This window comes from Mobula hypostoma, unplaced genomic scaffold (assembly GCF_963921235.1).
Source record: "Mobula hypostoma unplaced genomic scaffold, sMobHyp1.1 scaffold_45, whole genome shotgun sequence".
Lineage (NCBI taxonomy): Eukaryota > Metazoa > Chordata > Chondrichthyes > Myliobatiformes > Myliobatidae > Mobula > Mobula hypostoma.
The window spans coordinates 389,765-402,358 of NW_026948238.1; the positions used below are offsets into that span (position 1 = coordinate 389,765).

At 44.5% G+C, this 12,594-nt stretch overlaps 1 protein-coding gene across 1 annotated transcript in view; it reads right to left on the reverse strand.

The window, feature by feature from the left end:
* LOC134342116 (NACHT, LRR and PYD domains-containing protein 3-like) overlaps positions 1 to 9,737 on the reverse strand; it is a 45,003-nt gene extending 35,266 nt beyond the window's left edge. Inside the window, 1 exon segment of the mRNA XM_063040052.1 lies at positions 1,021 to 9,737. The gene's annotated coding sequence lies outside the window, so the exon portion shown is untranslated.
* Between the last annotated feature and the right edge of the window lie 2,857 nt (positions 9,738 to 12,594).

Here is a 12,594-nt window from a genome sequence, read left to right on the forward strand (position 1 = left end):
CCATTATCTAAGTATTTGAATAACAATGTGAACATTCACGGCCCCAATACTGACCTCTGAAGAACACCAAACTGTAAAGGCTTCCTTTATTCTCATTCGCTGCCTCTTGCCTATCTGTCATTCCTCTATCCATGCCAGTATCGTTCCTATAATGACATTATCCTGTTAAGTAGCCTCATGCACCTTAAGGCACCTTATCAAATGCCTTCTGAAAATCCAAATAAATGATATTCACTGCCTCTTCTTTGTCCACCCTGTTTCTTACTTCCTCGGAGAACTCCAGTAAATTAGTCAGGCAAGATTTCCCATTACAGGTACCTAATCTCGAACATTGAAATGGAGGGGCTACAGTAGCGGAAGACCACGAAGAAACAGCAGTGGCCACTTTATTTAAGTTCAGGAGATCAATATTGTGCCCACTGAGTGAAGACTTTGATATTTTTGTCAACACCCAGTGAGATTTGCTACAATGTTTCATTTTAAATATATCTGACACGTTCACACTGTTTCCTTAAACACACACGCACACACACACACACACACACACACACACACACACACACAGAGTGACAGTGAGGGAGAGCATGGGGAGAGAGTGGGGGGAGAGAGAGAACCATACCTAACCGAAAATCCACACAATTTTAAAGACAATATTGAACAGGTGTCTGCCGTGACAAGGGAGCACATTAATACACCAAAACGTTGCGAACCCAGTACAAACTCTGTCCTTACTTTGTGCTGAGCTCTTGATTCCGTTTCCAGTGAATCCGATCACTTGAATTGTATGGGGCCATGCTGTAATTGAACTCACTCTAAGCAATGTTCAGTTAATAACACACACGTAACCCTGGCCTTTACCCTATTTGTCATTGAAGCAAAGAGACAGCTGAGTAGACAGATCGCTGAGGGTTTATTGCACAGAGACAGCAGAAGGAAGGGCACTGTCATTCAGAATATCCGAACACTGGATATTCCTATTATCCAGATTTCACTGGGTCTCTTACTTTTCACAGCACTTACCCTCATTGCCTTACAATACGTTTCCCCTGACGTGGAGAATTGATGGGGACCAAGTAACGGCGGACGAAATCACGAAGCATTCTGCGTCAGTCTTCACTCTGGGAGAAACCAGCAGTACACTAGAATTCAAATGGCAGGTCAGAAGTGAATAATTATACCATTACTTTGATGAAAGATCTTTAGTTGATGAAAGGCCTGTCTGTGAATAAGTTACTTGGATAAGATGGGTACACTCCAGGCTTCGGTAAGTGGTAGCTGAAGATATTGCAGTGGCTTTTGTAGTAATCATTCAAGAAACAAAACTAAATGCTCCGAAATTTAAATAAATTTGATCTTCTAAGTATGCATTGCTCAGCATTAATTCTGAGTTGTGAAGTGCAGAAGCATCCTGTTGTTGGTCTTAGGGCATATTCTGGACAGGGTATAGGGCAAAATATTAACTTCGGCAACTAACTTCAGCACCAAGCCTCCACACCAGAGATTTATTAGGGGGGATGTTACGTGAGCTGTTAGTGCACACGCTGTCGTCAATATCAACAACTGATCTACTCCTTAAAGGACTGGAGAGACGATTTACATTATCAGTACCGGAGGTGAAACGATGAGGGCGGAGAGAAGTCAGCCTCAGGTGCTAGAGATTGAGAGAGTGCAGCGTCCTGTAGATTTCTGGGTGTGACCAAACAATTAAGGTACAATCCTGGGAATAGACAAACTGAGTAAGGCAGGTGTGACGATAGACCCTGAGTAAGGCAGAAATGACAGGTAAAGACAGGGACAGAGATCACGTGTGACCCACAAAGCATCTGACATGCCCACAGAGATACAGCAGCCTCACGGAGGAGAGACAGGTCGATGTCTGGGATCATGTCAGTAGGTTCTAAAGGATTGGAGCTCAGGAGCTGTTGGAAGTAGCGCACTGCCTGAGGAGGTAGCAGTGATTAACGTAAAGGCTCACCAGAAAGGAGTCGAAAGGGAATGACTGGGAAGACATCAGTGCGAGGAGAGAGGAATAACAAGAAGCAATGGAAGGAAACAACAAATGCCAATTTCGCGGGATTACATGGTGCTGTGAAGGACCACTGTAACCGGGGTAAAACACTGAAGGATCGAGCAAAGCAGCAGCGACATAATGCGGATCGGAGAGAACCCGAGGGAGGAAAGATACACCTCCTACAGCTAAGTCGCCAATTTATGGTAAGAGAGCTAGTTGAAGAGCCAGGTTTCACTCCCAGGTGGATAGAATCCCATGGATAACGCCTGTGTTGGTTTACAGTCTAGGGAAGGCAGCCAGTGGAAATAGTGGACTCAATTTGAAAAGTGTGACCCAGCTTCTTGTCTCCCTCACAGACAGAACAAAGAGATCAAGTGTACCCGGTAACAGTGTCTTTATAGAGACCTCTGCATGATGCCTGAGCAGCACTAACGGCTGCAGCCGGCAGCAAACCGTGAAGGTAGAGAGCATGACAGTAGACCGTGAATAGTCTGCTGAAGTATAACGACGAAAGCACTCTATAATGACAGCTGGTTGTTGAAGGCAGATGATCAGTCTTACAGCGTAGACTAGAAAAAAATATATATTTGGGAAAGTAAACGTGAAGGGATCGGATTTCCCGCAGAGGCATCAAGTTCCACAACTTCGATGACATGGCAGTCAGTAAAAAAGAATAAACTGATTACCGCATCTGAAGGCAGTCACTCCAGACTGAATGGGGAGTGAATTCAAATGAGCTGGGCCCTTGCACTGGTTGGGCCAGCGATGGGCTGGACCGTCCGGAAGTGGGTGCCAGCGGGAGAGGGGCTTGCAGTTATTCAAATAGAGACCACCCAACCCCTTCCTGTACGTCGATGAGAGGGCCTGTGAGCCTGATACACTTACCTTGCTGCTGCCCCTGACCAGAGAGTAACCACCGATAGCCACTGCAGAGTTTTGGCTATCAGAAAATGAAGGGGTGAACGAATAACGAAGCTGCATTTTAAAGGCTGTTGGTGAAATGTCTTGGAGATTCTCTGCCTGGGGCCTTATAGGAAGCCATTATGGATGAAAGCGTAGATATTGCTGGACATAGGCTAATTGGCGGAGGGGTTCCGAAGTACAGGACAATTTTGCTGCCCTGTTTGATTAGATACACATTAAAGTTTGTTTTTTTTTCCCTGGAACAAATATCCTTTATCCTGAAGGGCCAAAAAGAACGACTGTCAGGGCATATTCTGGACTTAGGGTGTAGAGCTAAACATTAACTTCAGCAACTAATCTTTAGAACTGAATGTGATTTGTAGATTAACTTTAAAATGCATCCCTGGACAATAGGTGTCTAGATTTGTGGACAGCAGGCAATTAAAAAAAAACATACAATGCTGATTAAAATTCATTTTGGGTTTCTGGAGTGTGGGTCTGAAGGAGGTTTGAAGTTCGTACGTAACTCAAAGAAAGCGTCGTCGATAGAGTGTAACTACAAAATTGTCCTTTGATCTTACGCATATAAAATGTCATATAGTATTTGGTCGTACAGTCCTCTTCCTTCTGAGAGTGGTTCACTTTGTCGAATGAAAGACTACTTTCATCTATCAGATGCGTCTTCCTGCTAACATTGCTCACATGACAACAGTTCATTAATGTGGATCTGTTAAGCACGTAGCGGCAGCTCAAAGCACAAAGAACATGCCGATATAGTCAATAGGTTCAGTTGTTGTTTAAGCCAAACATCCGAATCTGGAATAAATGCCATCTAAGTAACTTTGAACGTGGAATGATCGCTGTTGCCAGACGGGGTGGTACGAGTATTATGGAAACTCGTACGAGTATTATGGAAACTTTTCCTTGTTCCAAGGACGGGGCTGAGGATGAACCCAAGTGCAGGACACAGGCGCGGAGGTAGAGTCATGGGACGTTAGCACCGCCGTGAACGGGGAACCGGTATCCAGGAGAGTCTTTACACCGAGACAAGGTTTACGTAGAGAATCCAGGAAATGATGCGGAGCTTAGAACTGACAACCCCAGGGGATCAGGAAACGAGGTTTACTCACATTAGAGTTGACCAACGAACTGGCAAAGCATGGCGACGCCGCCCGGGTTTTATCCTATGTTCGCTAATGGGAACCAGGTGTGCTGTAATTACTGGAACTGGGAATGTTTGGAAATCAGACGAGGGGATTAAAGCCCAATTAAGGAGGTAATAGCAAGATGGGGAATTGCCAGACAGGACCATGACACTCCTTGGATTTACACACACAAATCGCTTGGTTTACAGCAAATGGTACAGAAAACAAACAAACAAAAAAAAATTCGGTGAGTGGCACTTAAAACGCCTTGTTAATGAGAAGAGATCAAGGTGATTGGCCAAACTGATTAAATTCAACAGGAAGGCGAAAGTAGCTCAAATAACCATGTGCGGCGTGCAGTAGGGCATTACAGAACGCGTAAGAAGCCGAACATTGAACTTGGACGGGATGCAGGCGTAGAGATCCTGAACATACACTCAGTTGCCACATTATTAGGTACAGGAAGTATATAATAAAGTGCCCACTGCCGTCCTTGTTTTTATCAACTACCTGTGAGAGATGCTACAGCATTTTTTTTCGATTAACTATCACTGCCATGATATACACCGTCTTTAGTGTGACGAAAGAGGGTTACAAAGAGTACACATAGATTAAGATGTTAACTGTCCTGTGCTGGCACCAGTGGGATCAACAGTTGATCTGCCACCTGTGTCTTCAGGAGAAAGAGAGATAAGGAAGACAATGGAGCAGCATTTGGAAATGTTAATGAAGAGACGGGAGAGTTTAATGGAAGGAGACACGGTCTGAGAGCTGTCAAGATTGGCTTCTTTTTGAACCCTGAACTGTTTGAAGTGTGATGGACAGGCGATACCCCAGCAGGGGGATAAAAAGGGACAGGTTCGCTAAGGCAGCACACACATGACACCACGAGGTAACGAGACCATGGAAGAGGTGCGCCTCCCACAAGTCGGTGGGAGTTTTGGAGGGCTGATCGCGGGACCAAGCCATAGACGCACAGGGTGGGAAGGTACGACCGGCGGGAACCTGGTGTGTGTCCGCCCTTGCCCGGGTGCCAGGTTCACTGCAGAGGAACGATCGTATCTGAAACGGAGGGGTCACAGTCGGTGACCTCAGAAGACATTACAAAGGGCTCGCCCGAAAGCTGACTGTGAGGAATATTGAAGGTCTGTTTGGAATCCGAATCTCTCTCTCTCTCTCTCTCTCTCTCTCCCACTGGCACGGCAGTGATTACTGTGAACTGAACTGAACTTTGCGTCACTTTGAAACTGGTCATTTACCCCTAGACGATGGTAGAGCTTGATTGATCCTATTATCCTAGTTCTGTGTACATGTGTGTTTATTCATTGCTAACCTGTTGCATTTAGATCCTTACTATTAGAGTACTGTGTTGCTTATTTCTTTAATAAAACTTTCTTAGTTCCAGTAATCCAGACTCCGACTGAGTGATCCATTTCTGCTGGTTTGGCAAGCCAGTTACGGGGTACGTACGTGTCCCTAACTTAAAACTACTTAAAGGCTTTTCCCCTAGATCTCTAATTTTCTAAACTGCATGTACCCATGCAGGCGTCTATTAAAAGACCCTATCATTTCCGCCTCCACCACCGCCGCTGGCAGCCCATTCCACGCACTCACCACTCTCTGCGGAAAAAAACTTAACCTTGACATCTGCTCTGTACCTACTTCCAAGCACCTTGAAACTATGCCCTCTCGTTCTAGCTATTTCAGCCCTGGGAAAAAGCCACTGACTATCCACATGATCAATGCCTCTCATTATCTCATACACCTCTATCAGCTCACCTCTCATCCTCCGTCGCTCTAAGGAGAGAAGGCCGAGTTCACTCAACCTATTCTCATAAAGCATGCTCAGTAATCCAGGCAACATCCTTGTCAATCTCCTCTGCACCCTTTCTATGGTTTCCACGTCCTTCCTGTAGTGAGGTGACCAGTATTGAGCACAGTACTCCAAGTGGGGTCAGACCAGGGTCCTATACAGCTGCAACATTACCTCTCAGCTCTTAAACTCAATCCCACAGTTGAAGGCCAATGCACCGTATGCCTTCTTAACCACAGAGTCAACCTGCGTAGCAGCTTTGAATGTCCTATGGATTCAGATCTCAAGATCCCTCTGATCCTCCACACTGCCAAAAGAATGACAATTAACGCTATATTCTGCCATCATATTTGACCTACCAAAATGAACCATCCCACACTTATCTGGGTTGAACTCCATCTTCCACTTCTCAGCCCAGTTTTGCATCCTATCAATGTACCGCTGTCACCTCTGACAGCCCTCCACACTATCCACAACACCACCAACCTTTGTGTTATCAGCAGATTTACTAACCCCTCCCTCCACTTCCTCATCCAGGTCATTTATATAAATCACAAATTGCAGGGGTCCCAGAACAGATCCCTGAGGCACACCACTGGTCACAGGCCTTCATGCAGAATATGACCCATCTACAACCGCTCTTTACCTTCTGTGGGCAAGCCAGTTCTGGATCCACAAAGCAGTGTCCTCTTGGATACCCTGCCTCCTTACTATCTCAGTAAGTCTTGCATGAGGTACCTTATCAAATACCTTGCTAAATCCATGTACAGTACATCTACTGCTCTAAATTCATCAATGTGTTTAGTCACATCCTCAAATAATTCAATCAGGCTCGTAAGGCATGACCTGCCTTTGACAAAACCACGCTGACGATTCCTAATCATATTATGCCTCACCAATTATTCATAAATCCTGCCTCTCAGGATCTTCCCCATCAACTTACCAACTACTGAATTAAGATTCACTGGTGTATAATTTCCTGGGTTATCCCTACTCCCCTTCTTGAATAAGGGAACAACATCCGCACCCCTTCAATCCTTCGGAACCTCTTCCGTCCTCGTTGATGATGCAAAGATCATTGCCAGAGGCACATCAATCTCCTCCCTTGCTTCCCACAGTAGCCTGGGTTACACCCCTCCGATCCCGTAGACTTATCCCACTTGATGCTTTCCAAAAGCTCCAGCACATCCTCTTACTTAATATCTACATGCTCAAGCTTTTCAGTCTGCTGCAAGTCATCCCTACAATCGGCAAGATCCTTTTCCGTAGTGAATACTGAAGCAAAGTAATCATTAAGTGCCTCTGTTATCGCCTTCATTTCCATACACACTTTTCCACTGTCACACTTGACTGATCATATTCTCTCACGACTTATCCTCGTGCTCTTCACATAACTGTAGGATGCCTTGGGGTTTTCATTAATCTTATCCGCCAAGGTCTTCTTATGGCCCCTTCTGGCTCTTCTAATTTAATTCTTAAGCTCTTTCCTGCTCGACTTATAATCTTCCAGATTCCTATCATTACCTAGTTTTTTGAACCAATCGTAAGTTCTTCTTTTCTTTTTGACTAGATTTACACCACGGTTCCTGCACCCTACCATCCTTTCCATGGCTCTTTAGAACGTACCTCACGGAAATAACCCCTCAGCATTTGCCACATTTCTTCCGTACATTTCCCTGAGAACATCTGCTTCCAATTTATGCTTCCAAGTTCCTGCCTGGTAGCCACATATTTCCCCTTACTCCAATTAAAAACTTTTCTAATTTGTTTGTTCCTATCCCTCTCCAATGCTATGGTAAAGGAGATAGAATTGTGATCACCATCTCCAAAATGTTCTCCCACTAAGAGATCTGTCACCTGACCAGGTTCATTTCCCAATACCAAATCAAGTACAGACTCTCCTCTTCTATGATTATCTGCATATTGTGCCAAGAAACCTTCCTGAACACACCTAACAAACTCTACCCCATCAAAGTCCCTCACTCTAGGGAGATGTCAAGCAATATTTGGGAATTTAATGTCTCCCACCACAACAACCCTGTTATTATTACTGTTTTCCAGAATCTGTCTCCCTATCTGGTCTACTATGTCCCTGTTATTATTGGGTAGTCTGTAAAAAACACTCAGTAGAGTTATTGACCCCTTCCTATCTCTAACTTCCACCCACAGAGACTCCGTAGACAAACCCTCCATGACTTTCTCCTTTTCTGCAGACGTGACACTCTCTCTGATCAACAGTGTTACGCCCCCACCGCTTTTGCCTTCCTCCCTATCCTTTCTGAAACATCTAAAGCCTGACACTTGAAGTAGCCATTCCTGCCCCTGCACCATCCAAGTCTCTGTAATGGCCACAACATCACAGCTCCAAGTGCTGATCCACGCTCTAAGCTCATCGGCTTTGTTCATAATACTCCTTGCATTAAAATAGACACATCTCAAACCATCAGTCTGAGCGCGTCCCTTCTCTATCATCTGCCTATCCTCCCTTTCGCACTGTCTACAAGCTTTCTCTGTTTGTTAGCCAACCTCCTTTTCCTCTGTCACTTCTGTTTGGTTCCTACGCCCCAACAATTTTATTTTAAACTCTCCCCACTAGCCTTAGGAAACCTTCGGATATTGGTCCCCCTCGGATTCAAGTGCAACCCATCTTTTTTGCACAGGTCTCACCTGCCCCTGAAGAGGTCCCAATGATCCAGAAATCTGAATTGCTGCCCCCTGCTCCAATCCCTCAGCCACACATTTATCCTCCACCTCATTCTATCCTCACTCACTGTCACGTGACATGGGCAGAAATCCCAAGGTTGCTACCTTTGAGGTCCTGCTTCTCAACTTCTTTTCTATCTCCCTGTCGTCAGTTTTCAGGACCTCCTCCCTATTCCTACCTATGTCTTTGGTACCAATATGTACCACAACCTCTGGCTGTTCTCCTTCACATTTCTAGATATCGTGGACACGATCAGAAACATCCCGGACCCTGGCACCTGAGAGACAAGCTACCATCCGCGTTTCATTTCTACGTCAACAGAATGGCCTGTCTGATTCCCTATTTATCGAGTCCCCTATCCTCTTCCTTTGCCAGCCTCTTCCTTTCCCTACCCTACTGAGCTACAGGGCCAGACTCTGTGCCAGAGGCTTGACCACTGTTGCTTCCCCCAGGTATGCCATTTCCCCCAACAGTAGTCAAACAGGAGTACTTATCGTTAAGGAGGGCAGCCATTGGTGTGCTCTCTATCATCTGCCTCTTGCTCTTCTCTCTCCTGACTGTTACACACTTCTCTGTCTTCTGGGATCCCGTGGTGACTGCCTCCCTACAGCTCCTCTCTAACACCTCCTCACTCTCCCTGACCAAACGAAGGTCATCGAGCTGCATCTCCACTTCCCTAACGTGGTCCCTAAGGAGCTGCAGCTCGAAGCACCTGGTGCAGATGTGGTCGTCCGGGAGGCTGGGAGTCCCCAGGACCTCCCACATCTGATACCGAGCACAGAAAACCGGCCTCACACACATATTTTGTTTGCATTCAACACAGATAACCTACCTCACCTCGATCCTTTATCGCCTAAGCCCCGTTGAGCCAAAGCCTTCCTACTCTGTCTATCTCTACACCTTCGTCCGCTCTGTATAGCTGTGTTCTTTTTAAAATCTTCCCGCTGTTCTCACTGGCCGACCTCCACGCGCTTGCGCAGTCATGCCCCGTTCAAACCCCTGAAGAAATGTTAAAAAGCATACACAGGCAGAATAAAAATCACTGGTATCGGTTTTGCCACACAATATTAGAGACAACATTGAACTGGTAGAAACACTGGAAATACTACCGTGACCAGTGGGCGAAATAAAGCACCATAACTTTTCCACGTACAGTCCCTGTTCTTACCTGGTGCTGAGCTCCAAACTGTTTTCAGCGAATGAGAGCATCTGAATTTTATGGGCGCAAACAGGAAGTGAACACACCCTGAGCAACGTTCAGCTGACAACACGCTCATAATCTTGTTCATCACCCTATTCGGCAGGTAATGGCACACACTGTTCCACAATGATTGTGCTGAAAAACGCAGAGACTCATTTTGCTTGAATGAGCCTTTCTAATATGTGGATCTATCCAGAATTAATAGTTCAGTGCAAGCTGTGCAACGATTACGTTTCTCTCGAAACTTTGATCTGCTCCAGAGAGGTAGCACAAGCCACATCCCGGTCCGCTTGTGTTGGTGTCATCGCTTTGATTTATTGTTCACCTTGGGACCAGTTTATAAACTCCAGCGCCAACTCAGGGCACAGACTGCCGCTGGTTCATTGCACAGAGACAGCAGAAGGAAGGGTACTGTGAACTCCAGTGAAACATTATGCATTTGGAGTATTTTTTGAAGACTGGACATTCGCTTTCTCCAGATTTAACTGTGCCCCCATTGACTGAGGCTGCACAGACTTCTGTTTATAAAGAGACATTTTTAACAGATGTCCACAGTTGGACCTTTACAGTAATGAGTCAATTGGGGAGCAATTGTGCAAGGATAACCACCTCCCAGAGATAACAAATGGTCAAAGTCAACAGCAAGATAAGGATGCCCTTCTCCTTCAGTTTATTGTTCACTTACTGGAAACAAATTACCATGTCACTGCAGCAATCATATGAAATTGTTGTCGTTGTTTTGTCGTTGAGCCTACTATTGATTCGGATATACTGAATTGGGTGTTAGAAACATAGAAACATAGAAAACCTACAGCACAATACAGGCCTTTCGGCCCACAAAGTTGTGCTGAACATGTTCCTACCTTAGAAATTGCTAGGCTTACCTATAACCCTCTATTTTTCTAAGCTCCATGTACCTATCTAAAAGTCTCTTAAAAGACCCTATCCTATCTGCCTCCACCACCGTTGCCGGCAGCCTATTCCACACACTCACTGCTCTCTGAGTAAAAAACTTTCCCCTGACATATCATCTGTAGGTACTCCCCAGCACTTTAAACCTGTGTCCTCTTGTGGCAACCATTTCAGCCCTGGGAGAAAGCCAGTGCTTAAATGGTTGTAATGAATGTTATGCAATGATCCGGAGGCGATTAGGGAGTTCGAGGTAAAAGGCCCCTTAAGAACCAGTGATCACAATATTCAACTTGAAACTTGATAGAGCGAAAGTAAAATCTGATGTAGCAGTATTTCAGTGGCGTAAGGGAAAGCACAGATTTAGGAACAGCTTCTTTCCAACTGTGATAAGACTGCTGAATGGATCCTGACCCGGATCTGGGCAGTACCCTCCAAATATCCGGACCTGCCTCTCGTTTTTTTTTTTGCACTACCTTACTTTCCCTTTTCTATTTTCTATTTATGATTTATAATTTAAGTTTTTAATATATACTAATTATTTACTATTTTTAATATTTAATATTTGTAATTCAGGGAGTGGGAAGTGCAGAATCAAATATTGCTGTGATGATTGTACATTCTAGTATCAATTGTTTGGTGACAATGAAGTACAGTAAAGTACAGTAAAGTGGTATGAGAGAGGATTTGGCCAAATTAAATAGGAAGGAGCTACCGGCAGGGATGTCATCAGAGTAGCAATGGTGTGCGTTTCTGGTAAAAATGAGGAAGGTGCAGGACATGTGTATTCCAAAAATGAATACTCAAATGGTAAAACAATACAATCGTAGCTGTCAAGGGAAGTCAAAGCTATTGTAAAAACAAAAGCAAGGGCATACAACAAAGCAAAAATTAGTGGGAAGATAGAGGATCGGGAAGTTTTTAAAAAATCCTACATACAGCAACTAAAAAATCATTAGGAGGGAAAAGATGAAATATGAAAGCAAGCTAGCAAATAATATCAAATTGGAAAGTAAAAGAGTATGTTAAAATTAAAAGAAATGAGAGTGGATATAGGACCGCTAGAAAATGAAGCAGGAGAAATAATAACGGGGGACAAGGAGGTGATTGATGAAATAAATGAGTATTTTGTGTTAGTGTTCATAGTGGAAGACACTATAGTGTTCCTGACGTTGCAGTGTGTGCAGTTACTGTTACAAGAAAGAAGGTAGTCAAAAAGCTGAAAGACATAGAGGTACAGAAGTCACCTGGACCAGAGGAACTGCACCATAGGGTTCTGAAAGAGGTAGCGTTACAGATTGTGATGGCATTAGAAACGATCCTTCAAAAATCATTGGACACTTGCATGGCACCAAAGGACTGGAAAATTGAAAATATCATTCCACTCTTTAAGAAAGGAGGAAGGCAGCAGAAAGGAAAAAAAGGAAATTATAGACCAGTCAGCCTGACCTCAGTGGTTGGAAAGTTGTTGGGGTCAATTGTTAAGGATGAGGTGAGGTAGTATTTGGTGACACAGGACAAGATAGTACCAAATCAGCATGGTTTCCCTCAGGGAAAATCCTTTCTGACGAAGCTGTTGGAGTTCTTTGAGGAAATTAAAAGTAGGATACATAAAGGGGAATGCAGTGGATGTTGTATATTTGGACTTTCAGAAGGCCTTTGAAAAAGTGCCACACATGATGTTGCTTACCAAGTTAAGAGCCCATGGTATTACAGGAAAGTTACTAACATGGTTAGAGCATTGGCTGATTGGTAGGAGGCAGCGAGTGGGAATAAAGGATCCTTTTCTGGTTGGCTAGTGACTAGTGTTGTTCCGCAGTGGTCGGTGTTGGACCACTTCTTTTTATTCTTTATATAAATGTTTTAGATGATGGAATAGATGGCTTTGTTGCCAAGTTTGCAGATGAT